The 22,882-nt window shown below is 40.8% G+C and overlaps 1 protein-coding gene across 1 annotated transcript in view; it reads right to left on the reverse strand.

Annotated features, from left to right (window-relative positions):
- The window catches only part of LOC110522529 (leucine-rich repeat and fibronectin type-III domain-containing protein 2-like), a 189,985-nt gene that overhangs the window by 102,589 nt on the left and 64,514 nt on the right, over window positions 1–22,882 (reverse strand). Inside the window, exon 2 of the mRNA XM_021600975.2 lies at window positions 15,831–15,931. The gene's annotated coding sequence lies outside the window, so the exon portion shown is untranslated. The remainder of the gene's footprint in view (window positions 1–15,830; window positions 15,932–22,882) is intronic.

Below are 22,882 nucleotides of genomic sequence, written 5' to 3' on the forward strand. Positions count from 1 at the left end.
AACATCCTCTCTTACATGCAACCAACATTCTCTCTTACATGCAACCAACATTCTATCTATTACATGCGACTAAAATTCAATCTCTTACATGTGACCAACATTATATCTCTATCATGTGACCAACATTCTATCTTTGCCACGCGACCAACATTCTCTCTTACATGCGACCAACATTCTATCTTTTACATGCAACCAACATTCTATCTCTTACATGTGACCAACATTATATCTCTTACATGCGACCAACATTCCATTTCTTACATACGACCAACATGATTTATCTTATATGCGACCAACATTCTCTCTTACATGCGACCAACATTCTATCTTTTACATGCAACCAACATTCTATCTCTTACATGCGACTAAAATTATATCTCTTACATGCAACCAACATTCTATCTCTTACATGCGACTAAAATTCAATCTCTTACATGTGACCAACATTATATCTCTTACATGTGACCAACATTCTATCTCTTACATGTGACCAACATTCTATCTCTTACATGTGACCAACATTCTATCTCTTACATGTGACCAACATTCTATCTCTTACATGTGACCAACATTCTATCTCTTACATGTGACCAACATTCTATCTCTTACATGCGACTAAAATTATATCTCTTACATGTGACCAACATTCTATCTCTTACATGCAACCAACATTCTATCTCTGCCATACGACCAACATTCTATCTCTAACATGCGACCAACATTCTATCTCTTACATGCGACCAACATTATATCTCTTTCATGTGACCAACATTCTATCTCTTACATGCAACCAACATTCTATCTCTTACATGCAACCAACATTCTATCTCTTACACACGACCAACACTCTATCTCTTACATGTGACCAACATTCTATCTCTTACATGCCACCAACATTCTATCTCTTACATGCAACCAACATTCTATCTCTTACACACGACCAACACTCTATCTCTTACATGTGACCAACACTCTACCTCTGCCACATGAAAAAAATGATATCTCTTACATGCGACCAACATTCTATTTCTTACATACGACCAACATGATTTATCTTATATGGGACCAACATTTTCTCTTACATGCAACCAACATTCTATCTCTTACACACGACCAACATTCTATCTCTTACAAGTGACCAACAATCTATCTCTGCCACATGAAAAAATTATATCTCTTACATGCGACCAACATTCTATTTCTTACATGCGACCAACATGATTTATCTTCTATGCGACCAACATTCTTTCTTACATGCGACCAACATTCTATATTTTACATGCAAACAAGATTCTATCTCTTACATGTGACCAACATTCTATCTCTTACATGCGACCAACATTCTATTTCTTACATACGACCAACATTATTTATCTTATATGCGAACAACATCCTCTCTTACATGCAACCAACATTCTCTCTTACATGCAACCAACATTCTATCTCTTACATGCGACTAAAATTATATCTCTATCATGTGACCAACATTCTATCTTTGCCACGCGACCAACATTCTATCTCTTACATGCGACCAACATTCTAACTCTTACATACAACCAACATTCTATCACTGCCACGCGACCAACATTCTATCTCTTACATGTGACCAACATTCTATCTCTTACATGTGACCAACATTTTATCTCTGCCACGCGACCAACATTCTATCACTGCCACGCGACCAACATTCTATCTCTTACATGTGACCAACATTCTATCTCTTACATGTGACCAACATTTTATCTCTGCCACGCGACCAACATTCTATCTCTGCCATGGGACCAACATTCTATATCTAACATGTGACCAATATTCTATCTCTGCCACGCGACCAACATTATATCTATTACAAGCCACCAACATTCTATCTCTGACATACGACCAACATTCTATCTCTAACATGCGACCAACATTCTATTTCTTACATACGACCAACATTATTTATCTTATATGCGAACAACATCCTCTCTTACATGCAACCAACATTCTCTCTTACATGCAACCAACATTCTATCTATTACATGCGACTAAAATTCAATCTCTTACATGTGACCAACATTATATCTCTATCATGTGACCAACATTCTATCTTTGCCACGCGACCAACATTCTCTCTTACATGCGACCAACATTCTATCTTTTACATGCAACCAACATTCTATCTCTTACATGTGACCAACATTATATCTCTTACATGCGACCAACATTCCATTTCTTACATACGACCAACATGATTTATCTTATATGCGACCAACATTCTCTCTTACATGCGACCAACATTCTATCTTTTACATGCAACCAACATTCTATCTCTTACATGCGACCAACATTCTATTTCTTACATACGACCAACATGATTTATCTTATATGTGACCAACATTCTCTCTTACATGCGACCAAAATTCTATATTTTACATGCAAACAACATTCAATCTCTTACATGTGACCAACATTCTATCTCTTACATGCGACCAACATTCTATTTCTTACATACGATCAACATTATTTATCTTGTATGCGACCAACATCCTCTCTTACATGCAACCAACATTCTCTCTTACATGCAACCAACATTCTATCTCTTACATGCGACTAAAATTCAATCTCTTACATGTGACCAACATTATATCTCTAACATGCGACCAACATTCTATCTCTTACATGCGACCAACATTATATCTCTTTCATGTGACCAACATTCTATCTCTTACATGCGACCAACATTCTATCTCTTACATACGACCAACATTCTATCTCTGCCACGCGACCAACATTATATCTATTACATGCCACCAACATTCTATCTCTGCCATACGACCAACATTCTATCTCTAACATGCGACGAACATTCTATCTCTTACATGCGACCAACATTATATCTCTTTCATGTGACCAACATTCTATCTCTTACATGCGACCAACATTATATCTCTTACATACAACCAACATTCTATCTCTTACATGTGACCAACATTATATCTCTTTCATGTGACCAACATTCTATCTTTGCCACGGGACCAACATTCTATCTTTTACATGTGACCAACATTTTATCTCTTACATGCAACCAACATTCTATCTCTGCCACGCGACCAACATTATATCTCTTACATGTGACCAACATTGTATCTCTGCCACGCAACCAACATTCTATCTCTGCCATGGACCAACATTCTATCTCTTACATGCCACCAACATTCTATCTCTGCCATACGACCAACATTCTATCTCTTACATGCAACCAACATTCTCTCTTACATGCGACCAACATTCTATGTCGTACATGTGACCAACATTCTATCTCTGACAGGCAACCAAAATTATATCTCTGACAGGCGACCAACATTCTATCTCTAACATTCAACCAACATTCTAGCTCAGCCACGAGACCAACATTCTATCTCTGCCACGCGACCAACATTCTATCTCTTACATGCAACCAACATTCTATCTCTTACATGCAACCAACATTCTATCCCTTACATGCGACCAACATTCTATCACTTACATGCGACCAACATTCTATCTTTGACAGGCAACCAAAAATATATCTCTTACATGCGAACAACATTCTATCTCTTACATGTGGCCAACATTCTAACTCTTACATGCCACCAACATTCTATCCGTGCCATGCGACCAACATTCTTTCTCTTACATGCAGACAACATTCTATCTATTAAATGCGACCGACCTTCTATCTCTTACATGTGACCAACATTCTATCTCTTACATGCGACCAACATTCTATCTCTGCCACATGAACAAAATTCTATCTCTTACATGCGACCAACATTCTATCTCTAACATTCAACCAACATTCTAGCTCAGCCACGAGACCAACATTCTATCCCTTACATGAGACCAACATTATATCTCTTACAAGTGACCAACAATCTATCTCTGCCACATGAAAAAAAATTATATCTCTTACATGCGACCAACATTCTATTTCTTACATGCGACCAACATGATTTATCTTCTATGCGACCAACATTCTTTCTTACATGCGACCAACATTCTATATTTTACATGCAAACAAGATTCTATCTCTTACATGCGACCAACATTCTATTTCTTACATACGACCAACATTATTTATCTTATATGCGAACAACATCCTCTCTTACATGCAACCAACATTCTCTCTTACATGCAACCAACATTCTATCTCTTACATGCGACTAAAATTCAATCTCTTACATGTGACCAACATTATATCTCTATCATGTGACCAACATTCTATCTTTGCCATGCGACCAACATTCTATCTCTTACATGCGACCAACATTCTAACTCTTACATACAACCAACATTCTATCACTGCCACGCGACCAACATTCTATCTCTTACATGTGACCAACATTCTATCTCTTACATGTGACCAACATTTTATCTCTGCCACGCGACCAACATTCTATCTCTGCCATGGGACCAACATTCTATCTCTTACATACGACCAACATTCTATCTCTGCCACGCGACCAACATTATATCTATTACATGCCACCAACATTCTATCTCTGCCATACGACCAACATTCTATCTCTAACATGCGACCAACATTCTATCTTTGCCACGGGACCAACATTCTATCTTTTACATGTGACCAACATTCTATCTCTTACATGCAACCAACATTCTATCTCTGCCATACGACCAACATTCTATCTCTAACATGCGACCAACATTCTATCTCTTACATGCGACCAACATTATATCTCTTTCATGTGACCAACATTCTATCTCTTACATGCGACCAACATTCTATCTCTTACATACGACCAACATTCTATCTTTTACATGCAACCAACATTCTATCTCCTACATGTGACCAACATTCTATCTCTTACATGCGACCAACATTCTATTTCTTACATACAACCAACATTATTTATCTTATATGCGACCAACATCCTCTCTTACATGCAACCAACATCCTCTCTTACATGCAACCAACATTCTATCTCTTACATGCGACTAAAATTCTATCTCTTACATGTGACCAACATTCTATCTCTTACATGCAACCAACATTCTATCTCTTACATGCAACCAACATTCTATCTCTAACATGTGACCAACATTCTATGTCTTAAATTTGACCAACATTCTATCTCTTACATGCCACCAACATTCTATCTCTGCCATACGACCAACATTCTATCTCTTACATGCAACCAACATTCTATCTCTTACATGCAACCAACATTCTCTCTTACATGCGACCAACATTCTATGTCGTACATGTGACCAACATTCTATCTCTGACAGGCAACCAAAATTATATCTCTGACAGGCGACCAACATTCTATCTCTAACATTCAACCAACATTCTAGCTCAGCCACGAGACCAACATTCTATCTCTGCCACACGACCAACATTCTATCTCTTACATGCAACCAACATTCTATCTCTTACATGCAACCAACATTCTATCTCTTACATGCAACCAACATTCTATCCCTTACATGCGACCAACATTCTATCTCTGCCACACGACCAACATTCTATCTCTGACAGGCAACCAAAGTTATATCTCTGACAGGCGACCAACATTCTATCTCTAACATTTAACCAACATTCTAGCTCAGCCACGAGACCAACATTCTATCTCTGCCACGCGACCAACATTCTATCTCTTACATGCAACCAACATTCTATCTCTTACATGTGACCAACATTCTATTTCTTACATACGACCAACATGATTTATCTTATATGCGACCAACATTCTCTCTTACATGCGACCAACATTCTATCTTTTACATGCAACCAACATTCTATCTCTTACATGCGACCAACATTCTATTTCTTACATACGACCAACATGATTTATCTTATATGTGACCAACATTCTCTCTTACATGCGACCAACATTCTATCTTTTACATGCAACCAACATTCTATCTCTTACATGTGACCAACATTCTATCTCTTACATGCGACCAACATTCTAGCTCAGCCACGAGACCAACATTCTAGCTCTGCCACGCGACCAACATTCTATCTCTTACATACGACCAACATTCTATCTCTTACATGCGACCAACATTCTATGTCTTACATGTGACCAACATTCTATCTCTGACAGGCAAGCAAAATTCTATCTTACATACGACCAACATTCTATCTCTTACATGTGACCAACATTCTATCTCTGCCATGCAACCAACATTCTATCTCTGCCATGGGACCAACATTCTATCTCTAACATGTGACCAACATTCTATGTCTTAAATTTGACCAACATTCTATCTCTTACATGCCACCAACATTCTATCTCTGCCATACGACCAACATTCTATCTCTTACATGCAACCAACATTCTATCTCTTACATGCAACCAACATTCTCTCTTACATGCGACCAACATTCTATGTCTTACATGTGACCAAAATTCTATCTCTGACAGGCAACCAAAATTATGTCTCTGACAGGCGACCAACATTCTATCTCTAACATTCAACCAACATTCTAGCTCAGCCACGAGACCAACATTCTATCTCTGCCACGCGACCAACATTCTATCTCTTACATGCGACCAACATTCTATCTCTTACATGCGACCAACATTCTATCTCTTACATGTGGCCAACATTCTAACTCTTACATGCCACCAACATTCTATCCGTGCCATGCAACCAACATTCTTTCTCTTACATGCAGACAACATTCTATCTATTAAATGCGACCGACCTTCTATCTCTTACATGTGACCAACATTCTATCCATGCCATGCGACCAACATTCTTTCTCTTACATGCAGACAACATTCTATCTATTAAATGCGACCGACCTTCTATCTCTTACATGCGACCAACATTCTATCTCTTACATGCGACCAACATTCTATCTCTTACATGTGACCAACATTCTAACTCTTACATGTGACCAACATTCTATCTCTGCAACGCAACCAACATTCTATCTCTGCCATGGGACCAACATTCTATCTCTAACATGTGACCAACATTCTATGTCTTAAATTTGACCAACATTCTATCTCTTACATGCCACCAACATTCTATCTCAGGAGCAGGGCCAGCTAGCACTGGGCTAAGGTTGGTGCTAGCCCACTTTAGAATATGCAAGTGTGAACACTCGGGCTAAAATCTGCCCTAGCCCAAGGCTAAGGAGGCTCTTATTCCTGGGCTAAGGTGTGAATGTGCCTCGTGACTAGTAGGGACAGGGGATACCAATATTGAGTGTCACACATACAACATATGTTTAAAACATCTCAAAAACATATATTAGTAGAGTGATCTAAAAAATGTAATAAAATACATAATTGAATTACTTCAGTTGTGGCAGGTCGGATAAGATAAAGATGAATAGTATTGATTCTAGACTTTGCTATTGCCTTTTGAGGTTGTTGTTGGGGTGTGACAACATGAGGAATACAGCAGTGTCGATGCAAATGAAGTTGGCCGTCATAAGGCTCAGAAATGAAAACCAGTCAATCAGGAACATTGCAAAAACCCTGGGCATGCCCGAGTCAACAGTTTGGTTCATCATTACCAAGAAAAAAACAACCGGTGAACTCAATTATGTCAAAAGACCCGGTAGACTGAGGAAGACCACGGTAGTGGATGAAAGGAGAATACTCTCTATGGTGAACAAAACCCCCCTGACAACAGCCCAACAGATCAAAAACACTCTCCTGGATGCAGTTGTTGATGTGTCAAAGTCTACCATATGTAGAAGACTACACCAGCAGGACTACAGAGGGTACAGTACAAGATGCAAACCACTGATAAGCCTGAAGAACAGAAAGGCGAGATTACAGTTTGCTAAAAAGCACCTAAAAAAGCCCCAAGAGTTCTGGAAAAAAGTATTATGGACAGATGAGACAAAGATTAACATGTACCAGAGTGATGGAAGGAGGAAAGTGTGGAGAAAAAAAAGACATGCCCATGATCCATACATGAAACATGGTGGAGGGGGTGTTATGGCTTGGGCCTGTATGGCTGCCAGTGGAACAGGCTCACTTGTCTTCATCGATAATGTGACTGCAGACAGAGGTAGAACAATGAATTCTGAAGTCTACAGAAATATTTTATCTGCTCAGATAAAACCAAAATGCCTCCAAACTCATTGTACGGCACTTCATCATGCAACAAGACAATGACCCTAAACATACTGCTAGAGCAACGAAGGGGTTTTTGACTGGCCGAGTCAATCACCGGATCTGAATCCAATTGAACATGCATTTTACATGCTGAAGAGGAGACTGAAGGCAATAAGTCCCCGAAACAAGCAAGAACTGAAAATGGCTGCAGTACAGGCCTGGCAGAGCATCACCAGGGAAGATACCCAGCATCTGGTGATGTCGATGCATCGCAGACTTCAAGCAGTCATTGCATGCAAAGGATATGCAACCAAATATTAACAATGATTACTTTATTCTACATTATGTTAAACAGTCCAATGTTTTTTGATGCATGAAAATGGGGGGGACTATGTACAAAAGCTTCTATAATTTCTAAACGGTTCATCCGATATGTATGAAAATACCCTCAAATTAAAGCTGACAGTCTGCACTTCACCCTCATTGTCATTGTATCCTTTCAAACTCAAAGTGCTAGAGTACAGAACCAAAATAACAAAAAAATGGTCACTGTCCAATTAATTATGGTGCTCACTGTATATATATACAAATGCAACTCACAGAAATCTATTTCATTAAAGCGATATGGTGTAGATGCAGAAAGTAAACAGCATAGTGGGTCAATTTCCGTAACAACTAAGAGCACAACAACTACAAATGACTGAATTGACCCTGCTGGACTACCATAACTGTGAAATGATCCACACTCTTTACTGACTCTTAAGTAACTATGTAAAATATAAACCATCAGCACTCACATGGACTTGCTTACACAGTGAGAATCAACCAATGGCATTTGAGTGACTGGGACTAAAGCCTCTCCCATCCAATTAAGCTAGGGTATCCCCTTGGAGAAATCTATCCAATAGCAGCAAAACGCAACAGAGGCTTTTCTGTCAGAGCTTGCAGGCAGCAGAAATAGATCTCCGTTTGTGTTTTCCAGTTGTCTTGGTCACACTAAACTCCCTCTGCACACACACACGCACGGGCACACACACACACAGCGCCATGTTGTGTGGCCGGTAGAACGGGGAAAATAATGGCTCCCAAAGCAATTATCAATAATTATCCTCAGCTTGGCATCTTAGGCATGGTGACAGCTGCCCCTGGGATCCATCAGGCCTCCTCTGCAGACTGCCGGAAGTGGTGTTGTGTAATATAATGTATGTGCTCAGGGTGGACACACTCACAAACAACTTCAATGATCACAGCAGCATTGTGATTATCAATGCAGACTGTGACCTATATTGTACTCATGAAGAAGTGTTGCAGAAGTAACCCTACTAAATGCTTAAAGCCCTAACTGTGTGTGTGTATGTCTGTGCATGTTTTTCTGTGTACATGTGTGTGTGTGTAGCCAGTGTGAAATGGCTAGCTAGTTAGAGGTGCGAGCTAGTAGCTTTTCAATCGGGGATGTCTCTTGTTCTGAGACCTTGAAGTAGTTGATTCCCTTGCTCTGTGGCTTTTGTGGCACGATAGGTAACGATACTTTGAAGGTGACTGTTGTTTAGAGGGTCCTTGATTCACACCAAAGTTGGGGAAAGGAGAGGGATGGAAGCAATACTGTTATATTGATGATGCTGACTCAGATCACTTGCTGCGGCGGAGAAGGAGGTCAAAAGGGGGGCGAGCGTAACCGGTGTGAGATGGCTAACTAGTTAGCAGTGTGCGCTAGTAGCGTTTCAATCAGTGACGTAACTTGACGTAGTTGATATCCTTGCTCTGCAAAGGCCGCAGATTTTGTGGAGCGATAGGTAATAGAGGTATTTACGGATCCACCTGTACATGAATACCTGAGAACAAATCTGGGACCCGAGTGGGTTCAAATCCAGAGTTCTAAATAATGTCACAGGTCTGGGTCAGATCTGATTGTCACAGGTCTCAGGTATGTGTAATTTTAACTGACAAACGTGACTGCTACAGTAAACAGAGCGATAAACTGTATAATTTATACTGCTGCTCTTGCTTTTCACGAGAGTGTAGCGTGACGTGTATAGCTTTTTGTTGGCCAACCATAAGTCAACAAAGCAGCAATAGGCCACAGCCCAAGAGCCTCGCTCCGTGATTGGCAAAAGTTAGGCGATATTGTCGTGGAATATTCTAATCAAGTGAGATATTTTTTTATTCTTCAAAAAATCATCTTTATTCAATATCGATTAATTATTGCAATAATGAGGCTGGTCGACCCCACACCCTTGAGTGTTGGACCGAGTAACCTAACCTTGAAGAGTTCTTTATAAACTCAGCAAAAAAATAAACTTCCTTTTTCAGGACCCTGTCTTTCAAAGATAATTCGTAAAAATCCAAATAACTTGACAGATCTTCATTGTAAAGGGTTTAAACACGGTTTCCCATGCTTGTTCAATGAACCATAAACAATTCATGAACATGCACCTGTGGAACGAGACGCATAAGACAGCGCTACAGGGAGACAGGATAGACAGCTGATCGTCCTCGCAGTGGCAGACCACGTGTAACAACACCTTCACAGGATTGGGACATCCAAACATCACACCTGCGGGACAGGTACAGGATGGCAACAACAACTGCCCGAGTTACACCAGGAACGCACAATCAGTGCTCAGACTGTCCGCAATAGGCTGAGAGAGGCTAGACTGAGGGCTTGTAGGCCTGTTGTAAGGCAGGTCCTCACCAGACATCACCGGCAACAACGTCACCTATGGGCACAAACCCACCAGACAGGACTGGCAAAAAGTGCTCTTCACTAACGAGTCACAGTTTTGTCTCACCAGTGATGGTCGGATTCGCGTTTATCTTCGAAGGAATGAGCGTTACACCTAGACATGTACTCTGGAGCGGGTTTGATTTGGAAGTGGAGGGTCCATCATGGTCTGGGGCGGTGTGTCACATCATCATCGGACTGAGGTTGTTGTCGTTGCAGGCAATCTCAACGCTGTGCGTTACAGAGAAGACATCCCCCTCCCTCATGTGGTACCCTTCCTGCAGGCTTATCCTGACATGACCCTCCGGCATGACAATTCCAACAGCCATACTGCTCATTCTGTGAGTGATTTCCTGCAAGACAGGAATGTCAATGTTCTGCCATGGTCAGCAAAGAGCCCGGATCTCAATCCCATTGAGCATGTCTGGGACCTGTTGGATCGGAGAGTGAGGGCTAGGGCCATTCCCCCCAGAAATGTCCGGGAAATTACAGGTGCCTTGGTGGAAGTGTGGTAACATCTCACAGCAAGAACTGGCAAAGATGCTCAATGTAGCTGGTGGCCACACCAGATACTGACTGTTTTGATTTTGACCCCCCCCCCCCCCCCCTTTGTTCAGGGACACATTATTCAATTTCTGTTAGTCACATGTCTGTGGAACTTGTTCAGTTTATGTCTCAGTTGTTGAATCTTGTTATGTTCATACCAATATTTACACATGTTAATTTAGCTGAAAATAAACACAGTTGACAGTGAAAGGGACACTAAGAATGCGTAGTCATGGTTGGTTCCACACCTCCCATGCAGATTGGGGCATCATAAGCCACTTTGGGTTCATCCTGTCATCTGCAAGGGAGTTTATTGTCTTAACCCCACCCTGGCTTAGTCTCGCAATGAGGGATTGTTCTACTCCTAAGCTATCTAGTAAAACACATTATTGTCTATGTAATGCAGTCTTTAACTAATTTGTCAGCTCAAACCATCTCTGGTCATCATACGCCCAGATTAGCTCATACGCCCAGATTAGTGGAGACCATAAAAACACAGACACTAGCAGGACAGAAATGTCTTACTATTAGTTAGATTTGAATTGTTAACCATTGATTTCAAATAAATCAGTTAAATACATAATTTCTCTCACAATATGTAATTAATTTGGATAAGAACAGGTCTATAAGGAACAAGTCTAGTTGTCCTCGGGTCCGTTCGGAACAGGTCTCTATATTTAAAATAGTATATCGGGTCTGGGTGGGAAAGCCCCAGGTCCATTTTGGACCTGTGAAGAACTCTAAAAGGTAATGATGACTGTTGTCAATGTGTGCAGAGGGTCTCTGGTTCAAGCACAGGTTGGGGCAAGGAGAGGGATGGAAGCAACACTGCACGTGTGCATGTGTGTATGCATGTCTGTGCCCACACAAAACAGAGAGCTGGTGGGTCTGTTCTTTCTTCCATTTGAATGATTTTCTCTACCACAGCAAGTGTTTATCCCTTCGCTCTCCCACACGTATTCCTCCGCCGGTTGGACACAGAGTCCCGCTGCTGGCATTAAGACAGAAGGAAGGATTACAGAAGAGCTCTGCCTCCCCATACAACCGCTGCATTCTCCACAACAGCACAACTCTCAAGAACATTGCAGCAAAAACCTACGCACTGGCTGTCGGCATTAAATAACTAATCCTTTTGGATAAAAACCAAACACCTCACAGAAGCTCGCAGAGGAACAAACGGGGCAAATGGGTCCCTTTAAGATGGAGAAAATACAGAGCTGTCCTCTTCTGATGGAGACATAGAGACGGTTGTTAATCTTGACTGTTATGTTGGGTTCCATTGGTGTCCATATCTTCTCTCCAATTTGGGGGATTCCCCCAAGGATACCCAACAATGACATACTGTATCTCCTTAGAACAGCAATGATAAGGCTGATTAAATGTATTCAGATTCATGTGGAGTATCTTTGCAAGAAAAAAATCAGACATAGCCAGTGCTGAACACGTGTTAGGCTAAGACACATCTAACTGTGTGTGTGTGTGTGTGTGTGTGTGTGCGTGCATGCGTGTGCGTGCGCTCAAATGTGTGTGCACTCTCTCTCTCTCTCTCTGACTGCTCTGGACCACTGACACAAAGACACCAGCTTCACATGACTGTTCCAGGAGTCAAACAACAACACTGAGTAGAACAACAAGTAATATGGATGGTTCCAGACATGATTACTACAGAGGGATCTATTGTGTACTGCTGTTTACATTAATGTAGTAGCATTCAGACGTACAATTTTATTTACAATAATGTTAAGAAATATATATATTTCATTGTTTGAAATTGTCCTCAAATGATAGAGAATGGAGAAAAATGGTCTATATTCCCTGGCTGTGACGAGGGAAAGGATCCAGCACAATTACGTCCATGTAATAAATCATTTCTGTTTGTCAAGAGAGTCATTCGTATTTGTACCCTCAGATGTAATACCCATTAACCTTGTGCTAGTGCCTCATTCAGCTGGCTCCTCTAGCAGCTAATAACATAATGTTGTCCTCCTACTCTCTTAGATACGATAGCCTGTACTGTCAGACTCCCACATCTAGTACACACACACACACACACACACATGCACGCGCACGAAGGCACACGCACAAAGGCACGCAGGCAAGCGCACGCAAACACATATACACACGCACACATGTTTGTTTTACTATCCTTTTGGGGACCAAACAATTAATTCCCATTCAAAATCCTATTTTCCCTAACCCTAACCTTAAACCCTAACCCCTAAGCCTAAAATGTCCCTTTTCCTTGTTTTAATATCCTTGTGAGGACTTCTGGTCCCCCACAAGGATAGTAAAATCAAAAACACACATGCACAAACACACAACATGATGTTCTCTTAGAAAATAGAGGAATGAGTATCCTCAGAAAAAACAAACTGTTGTCAAATCTATTCTTATTGGATTATGCAAGGCTTTATCTCAGTCATTGTTGTGTAGGAGTTATTGCATCATTATAATAAGAGTACATCCTAACCCTGCACTTTTCTTTCTGTGAAAATTGATTTTCTTTGTCTGAGCAAATAGCCCAAAAAGCTGTAGAAGCAAATAGATATTATGTACATTGTACGATTTTAGAGTTTTACAGTAATCCCAGTTTCCCTCTAAAAATACTGTACAATGAGATCTTCTGTCTTATAAAATGACAGTCTTTCGAAGCAATCAATTTTATTTTAAAGGGACAGAGAAGGTTTTATTGCATTGAGTTGCGGATTGCTTTAATAGCCATGCGATTAAATGTCCTGCAGGAGAGGAGTTAGTGTGCTTTACTTTCTCAGTCCCTTCTCCTCAAAGAGACAGAGAAACCACCGAAGCAGAGTGTATCAATCTTAGAACTGCCCATGAAATTCGACGGGATTCCTCCCGCTCAAATCCTGGCGGATGTAGTTTCACGGACAGCGCGGGATTCTAACATCATACATCTCCTTTCTCCTCTCTTCTCTGTCCAACTCTGATTAAGATGGCATATCACCTTTTATCGGCTACAAGACAGGTGTAATAAAACATGGATCCTCCCCTACTGCATGGTCCACTGTATTGTTTTTACCCCACATTGTTGATTGATTTATTTGGTCTACATGGAAAACACAGGACACAGCTGGGCACAGTCAGGCTATAGCAGATTCAAAATGGCTGCCGTCAGTTTTGCTTCTACATACTGCCCATATTTTACCTCTGAGTATCAGCTGTAACAATTTCCCAATTCACAAACAGCGATCTTATCCTCCACTCCCGCCAGAGGAAGCCTTACTGAGGCTCATAAGGCAAGGCTACCCGTGGTGGCCGTGTCAGAGAGGTACCTCCTTCTCACACCATGGACCTGGGCAGCTGGAGCTGTGTTCACAACAGAAGCCAGGAAACAGCCCATATCAAGAACAGAGAAAAAGTCTTGCTGCTGAAACGATACAGCAAAGGAGTGTAGTTTACTGTAACATATCAAGCAATAAGTCCCCAGTGTAGCGGTAGTAGGCTATTGATTTACTTCGATGTTGAAAGCAGCAATGATTGGTCAACTTCGATTCAGAAGCACCCAGTTTAGGGTAAAGAGACAAGGGCTTGAAATTCCCCCTGCTGTTTTTCTATTCACTTGAAGAGATAATTGTGCAGAATTGAAAATGTTTTAATTTACATTTTTCTGTGAATGTCTCGGCCGTCGTAAGAAGTGGACCAAAGTGCAGCGTGGTGAGCGTACATTTTCCTTTTATTTGATAACTGTCGCCAACAAAACAACAAACGAAGAAACAACCGTGACGCTTACAGGGCTAAGTGCCACTAACAAAGATAACTACCTTTGGCTGTAGCTGGGTAGCAAGACAAAAGGCATGTTAAAATCTTAAACATATTTCCGCGCACAACACAACACAGACTCAAACTTAACTTATATCCAAACACCGGAATTGACCTGACCTCCAACCAACTTTTTTGAGGTCTGTGCTCAATAACAAAAAGTATCTTAAAATTCTTGATTTTCAGCTTCATGCATTTAATGGCAGACCGTCCTGACCTTGGTCAGCTCCTGCACCCCCAGGGGGTTATAGATTTGATTTGATGTGGTCAGGGTCAAAATCCACCGTAATCCTTGAGAAAGAATGCCTGCTGACTTTCAATAACCAGGAGACTGCAGGAGCTGGAGCCTTTCCTCCCCCTTGTCTTAAGGGCATCCAGGGGTTAGTCTGAGAGAAATCATAAACCCTATGGAACCTGCATGCTTCTACAGTATGTGTCCAATACTCCTCAACACTCCTCACTCAGCCACGCCAACAGAAACAACAATCATCAGTCCAGCCTCGTACCACCTCATTCCACCCAAACACTTACTTTCCCAATACTTTCTTCTTCAGAAGCGAACGCCTTTAAATGATTTCTCAACCTTTGTTTTTCCTCTAGAGAACTTTGTTTTCGTACCAGTAAGGTTAAGGCCCGCAGGGATTGGCTCTGCTGTAGGTGTGTGAGGTAAGTGGATTCCAAACACCTGTGCTCTGCTCGGTGCTACTTACCTGTATTGTGTGGTTTCACTGCCATAGGTTCACTCACAGGGTGCCACCCATCAATCACAGCCTGCACGTCTCTGACCACCACACCAGAGGGAATGGTTAACCTGGAGAACACACAGGACACACACACATTTTGATCAGTTTACACATGGCAACACACTCCAATCAGCTCTAACACAGAAATTCTATGTACACTTTGTAAATAGCTACAGGAATTCTGAGAATCTGGTGGATATGGAATTACTGTACATGCAGTGGTCAAATAAGTCCCTTGTACAGTACGGTTAGGATTTATTGCATAACGAGTTCCGGCTTCCAATAATACAGCTCTAGCCCTGCAGCGTACACACTGTTTGGGGAATGCATAAGAGCCATCCATCTATGTAACACCACTGCGATAGACATCCTCAACGTAAGTCCTCATCATCTAATGTTTTGTATTCGATGGCTTTTAGATTGTCAGAGCAGCAGTACTAGAAACTCAGATTCCTCTTATAACCAAGTGGAATCTCAATATGAATATGACGAATGCCCTGCAAAGGGAATATTGTTTTCAGCCGTATCCATAGGACAGTCATACGGGATGCAGGGGAGGGCATCCGAGTGTCAAAGAGAGATATAATAAATATGACTAATGCATACTGAGTATGGTGATGTAAGACAGGAAATAGCTGTCTTATTGATTATAATAAGTGAAGAGGTACAAAACAATAAAACCAAAGAACTACATTTAGCAAACACTCTTATCCAGAGCGAATTACAGTGGTGAGTGTATACATTTTTTGTACTGGTCCCCCGTGGGAATCAAACCCACCAACCTGGCGTTGCAAGCACCATGCTCTACCAACTGAGCTACACTACATAAAGTGTCCATTCATCTTCCTGCGTTTAGACCAAAGAATGGGATGCGTGAGATAACGAGCTGCAGGAGTTCCAGTCTTTGGGTTCTCGTCACTGGATATGGGTGTATCAGGATTGGGCGAAGGCAGTGCTTAAACTGCTTTGTGTCGAGTGCTTCCCGTGTGTGCCCACACAGATCAGAACTCTCAATTTCTAACGAGTATAGACCAAGAAGTTAATCACGCAGCTGACCAAATTATGCAAGATTTTACTTCCTGGCTAACCAAGATTAGCTATCCATAACAAAAGTAATTTGTTACACTAGCTCCAACAGACACAGAAAACACAGACACCTCACTGACAGACTGACTGGGTTAGCTTGACAGACAGACTGACTGGGTTAGCTTGACAGACAGACTGACTGGGTTAGCTTGACAGACAGACTGACTGGGTTAGCTTGACAGACAACTGACTGGGTTAGCGTGACAGACAGACTGACTGGGTTAGCGTGACAGACAGACTGACTGGGTTAGCTTGACAGACAGACTGACTGGGTTAGCGTGACAGACAGACTGACTGGGTTAGCTTGACAGACAGACTGACTGGGTTAGCGTGACAGACAGACTGACTGGGTTAGCTTGACAGACAACTGACTGGGTTAGCTTGACAGACAGACTGACTGGGTTAGCTTGACAGACAACTGACTGGGTTAGCTTGACAGACAACTGACTGGGTTAGCTTGACAGACAACTGACTGGGTTAGCTTGACACTGACTGGGTTAGCGTGACAGACAGACTGACTGGGTTAGCTTGACAGACAGACTGACTGGGTTAGCGTGACATACAGACTGACTGGGTTAGCTTGACAGACAACTGACTGGGTTAGCGTGACAGACAACTGACTGGGTTAGCTTGACAGACAACTGACTGGGTTAGCTTGACAGACAGACTGACTGGGTTAGCGTGACAGACAGACTGACTGGGTTAGCTTGACAGACAACTGACTGGGTTAGCTTGACGCTGACTGGGTTAGCTTGACAAATAAGTGTGAAAACATGGGAGCACATTATAGAAGTGTAGGACTTTCAACTGCATTTAAGATAATTCACTCTGACAGAATATTATTGCAATAAGATATTTCCTATAATTACAACCTAGTGCACCTGCCACACTCATTAGCTCTGTGATACGGGTGAAGAATTCAGCTGCATTTATGTAAATTGAGAGCTTGATGAAGTTATAATGAATTGGATAGCACTGGATTATAAGGCTTTATGGAGTAGAGACATTGTATCGTCTTTAATTGTGTACCTCCCTATTCTTGCAAAACGTTAAGTTCAATAGATACATGAGTGATAAGCAAAGAGAGACGTGTTTCCGCTTTTGACGAATCACTTTGCAAAAAACTCTAAAATGTCAAGCACTCAAAACCAATAAAATTTGAGGGAGTAAATGTTTGCTTTAAAAAATTACATTGATCTTTCAAATCAACTTTAGGCCTAACCTTTTTCCATATTGATCTCTATTTATCTAACACTTGACTGTTCCATAAACTGCAACAAAGAGCAGTATGTACGGAGGCTTTCGATTCATTCACCCCCTAAAACCCTCCACTGCTCATCAACACACTATTTGGATTTTATCTGAATAAATATGCAGAACATTCCTTGAACACAGTTTGTTTTCAACTAATGACACAAGCCAATGACCGCGTTCCTCTTTAGCCCATCTTGAAAGGAGGATTCTGCTTTCCCATTAGTGACTAATGTGCCATAATATTGACTACTTTTGCGATGGGCCATCATGCAAAACAAAAAAAGTGCAAAGCAGAATCTTAAGCACATGGAGGGAACCTGATGTGAGTTTCTGCCTCCTAGCAGCCACATCTGGTAGGTATTTCTCACTTCATCCAGAGCCAAATGCTTGACTTACACATGTTGAGATCTAAATGATCTTGAACCTATTCCATGGCGAGAGATGGAGATAGATAGAGAGAACTCTGTTAGTAATTAGTCAAGTGGCGAAATAGAATTTGCTGCCAAGTGAATTAGACCACGTCTACTGTGCTGCATCTCATTCTTTTAAAAAATTACCAGAAACTAGAACTTTGCTTCAGAATGCTTTGCTACAACATAGATTGATTTAGAAATCACTGATAACGTGTAATATCCACAGGTATCACTTTGATACAGGTGTAGGATCTTAGTTTGACCAGTTTTGACCAGTTTCTCACAGCATGAAAAATAAATGTGAATTATTATGTGGATAATAATTAACCCCCTACATGTAAAAATGGAATTAGCATAACAAAACAAATCTACATAAAAATCCATCAGTTTAAGCTAGAGATATTTTTTTTTTTTCAATGGATGCAGTGAAAGATGACAGAGCTATAGCGGAGTTTGTCAGACAATGAGACATTCACGAAAATTGCTCTTCTCACAAAATCGTCTGTACCGTCCTAACAGTTTGGCTTACAAACTGTTTTGCTTCAGACTCATCTGAAGGTCCTCTGGGACCAGTTCAAAACAATTTACTGTATATACGTCCATACCAGTCAAAAGCACCTACTCATTCAAGGGTTTTTCTTTATATTTACTATTTTCTACATTATAGAATAATAGTGAATACATCAAAACTATGATCAAAACTAAATAACACAAATGGAATCATGTAGTAACCAAAAAACTGTTTCACAAATAAAAATATATTTTATATTTGAGATTCTTCAAAAGTAACCACCCTTTGCCTTGATGACAGCTTTGCTAGCTAGGTAAACAATGAACCATAATCCCAACCCATGACGTTACTACCCTGCATGAATCTACAGGTGGCTAACCAACCAGGTTCAATGTTAGCTAGCTAACATTAGGCTATAGCTAGCCAAGTAAATGGCTCTGAGATACGAATAATAAGATCATACGTGTAACGTTAGCTAGAGAGCCAGCCAGTGAACGTTAGCTAGCTAGGTAAACAATGAACTATAATCCCAACTCATGACATTTCTACCCTGCATGAATCTGCAGGTTGCTAATCAACCAGGTTCAATGTTAGCTAGCTAACATGAAGCTATAGGTAGCCAAGCAAATGGCTCTTTCTGTCAAAATTAGAAACGTGTAATATCTGAAAATGCAGCTAGCTAGACCATCTTACCTGTATACATGGATGGACGCATCTCCTGTTGGATACCATGGTTGCCCTTAGATTGAAGATGTAATCCGGAGACAGGTGGTTTCTCCATTTCCTTAGCTATCATACTCAAAATCCACTGATTTAAAAACTCGTTCCTCCAAAAGGGGAGAGCAACACTTGTGCAGTTTTAATACACAATACGTTTTTTTTTTCTGTTTAGTACACTACTGCACTCACTCTGTTTAGTACACTACTGCACTCACTCTGTTTAGTACACTACTGTACTCACTCTGTTTACTACACTACTGTACTCACTCTGTTTACTACACTACTGTACTCACTCTGTTTAGTACACTACTGTACTCACTCTGTTTAGTACACTACTGTACTCACTCTGTTTAGTACACTAGTGTACTCACTCTGTTTAGCATACTACTGTACTCACTCTGTTTAGCACACTACTGTACTCACTCTGTTTAGTACACTACTGTACTCACTCTGTTTAGTACACTACTGTACTCACTCTGTTTAGTACACTACTGTACTCACTCTGTTTAGAACACTACTGTACTCACTCTGTTTAGCACACTACAGTCCTCACTCTGTTTAGCACACTACCGTACTCACTCTGTTTAGTACACTACCGTACTCACTCTGTTTAGCACACTACTGTACTCACTCTGTTTAGCACACTACTGTCCTCACTCTGTTTAGCACACTACCGTACTCACTCTGTTTAGTACACTACAGTACTCACTCTATTTAGCACACTACTGTACTCACTCTGGTTAGCACACTACTGTACTCACTCTGTTTAGTACACTGCCTTTAAACAGCTTGGACAATTCCAGAAAATTATGTCACGACTTTCGAAGCTTCTGATACGCTAATTGACATCATTTGAGTCAATTGGAGGTGTACCTGCGGATGTATTTCAAGCACTACCTTCAAACTCTGTGCCTCTTTGCTTGACATCATGGGAAAATGTAAAGAAATCAGCTAAGACCTCAGAAAAAAAATTGTAGACCTCCACAAGTCTGGTTCAGCCTTGAGAGCAATTTCCAAATGCCTGAAGGTGCCACTTTCATCTATACAAACAATAGTACGCAAGTATAAACACCATGGGACCACACAGCCATCATTTGCTCAGGAAGGAGATGTGTTCCGTCTCCTAGAGATGAACGTACTTTGGTGCGAAAAGTGCAAATCAATCTCAGAACAACAGTAAAGGACAGTGTGAAGATGCTGGAGGACACAGGTACAACAGTATCTATATGCACAGTAAAACGAGTCCTATATCGATATAAACCTGAAAGGACGCTCAGCAAGGAAAAAGCCATTGCTCCAAAACCACAATAAAAAAACCCAGACTACGGTTTTCTTTCAAGAACAAGGGCATTTCTAAGTGACCCCAAACTTTTGAACGGTAGTATACATGTAAAACAACAGTCACTTCAGAACAAACTTCCTTTAGATTTTTTGGGTCTATCTGTTGTTCCATGTAGGTAATCTGTTATTCAATGCTAATATGTGCTAATAGCCAAATAAAATATTTAATCAAATCATTAGTCAATATATATTTTTTTATACTTCAAGGGGTGTTAAAATTCAAAATCAAATAGCTAAATGATCCTTGGTATGACCTTCTTGTGCAATTCCATATAACTTAGTAGAACCCCCTATACCCCGGCTTAGACAGGGCTTAGCCTGGACATTTTTGTAGGGGTTTGCATTTCTTGCTGCACAGGACACTTCTCCGTGACAATAGAGTTGCCAAATTAAGATAGCACACCTGTAGGGAATATATCATATTCAATGCCCAGCCTTTAATAAAAAATGCTGATCAGGAGTGTGTGGGTTTCAAAAGCCACCAATTGGTTTGGAACAAACCCCACCGGTTCCCTGAATCAATGACTGCTGTTTAACCTAATAAGCACAGATAAAGTAACAAATGGTGTTTACGAGACCAATAAATAAAGTTAATAAATATTGGACCTCTATTGACGAGGTTTCAAGCTCTTTTTGTTGTGGCTTGAATGTCTGCTGCTGCAGTTCCCCAAAGAAGCAGCTCCGGATCGTAAATTCAACATTAGTATTGTATTCCCCGGCCTCCATCTGAACGCTGTTGAGGACAACAAGACAATTCAGTCCGAAGTGCATATCCTTGAAGTTACAGCTAGCACTGACAAATAGGTTAATCCAATGTTTAGCATTCTTCTCAGCTTTGATGTCGAAAGTAGTTTGACAAATCTCCAGAGTCACTATTTCCTAAACAAAAAAGCAACAACCAATCCCTTGGTTTGTGATGTTTTTCCACAAGACACAGAGTAAAGAGTGTATTCTATTGCTGACATTTTGGGGCCAGTTTATGAGCCAGTTTATGACTGTCCAAGATTACTAAGAGGACAGACTACTCCTTATAGTGTATACAATAATAATAATATAATATAATACAATATATATACACTCCTACACATGTAGACTTTTAGAGAACAAAGTGGGCCTGGTGCCCAACACTGAAATATTAACCTTCAATAAAAGGCAATCCCTGGTGATTTGCTGTCCGCCAACTGGATTATACATAGCTTCCTGGAAAGCCATCTCCAGGCGCGAGCAGCATTACGAGGCTGCATTAAAAAGGAGATTCCTCTTGGCGGACACACAGAGGTCTGGATTCTGCCTCTCCTCTGACACTATTTATATCTGCTGCCTGTGATCCCAGTGGTCAGACAGCCTAATGAGATGGAAGCTATTCTAAAGGGACAGAAGATTGGATAGAGGTGTATGTGTTTGCGTGAGTGCGTGTGTGAATGCGTGCACACAGTGCCTTCAGAAAGTATTGACAGCGCTTTACTTTTTACACATTTTGTTGTTACAGCCTGAATTTAAAATAGATTGATTGAGATGTTGTGTCACTGGCCTACACACAATACCCCATAATGTTGAATTGGAATTATGTTTTAATGTTTTCAAATTAATTAAAAATAAAAATCTGAAATGTCATGAGTCAATAATAAGTATTCAACCCCTTTGTTAAGGCAAGCCTAAATAAAGGAGTAAATATTTGCTTAACAAGTCACATA

This window comes from Oncorhynchus mykiss, chromosome 4 (genome assembly GCF_013265735.2).
Source record: "Oncorhynchus mykiss isolate Arlee chromosome 4, USDA_OmykA_1.1, whole genome shotgun sequence".
Taxonomy (NCBI): Eukaryota; Metazoa; Chordata; class Actinopteri; order Salmoniformes; family Salmonidae; genus Oncorhynchus; species Oncorhynchus mykiss.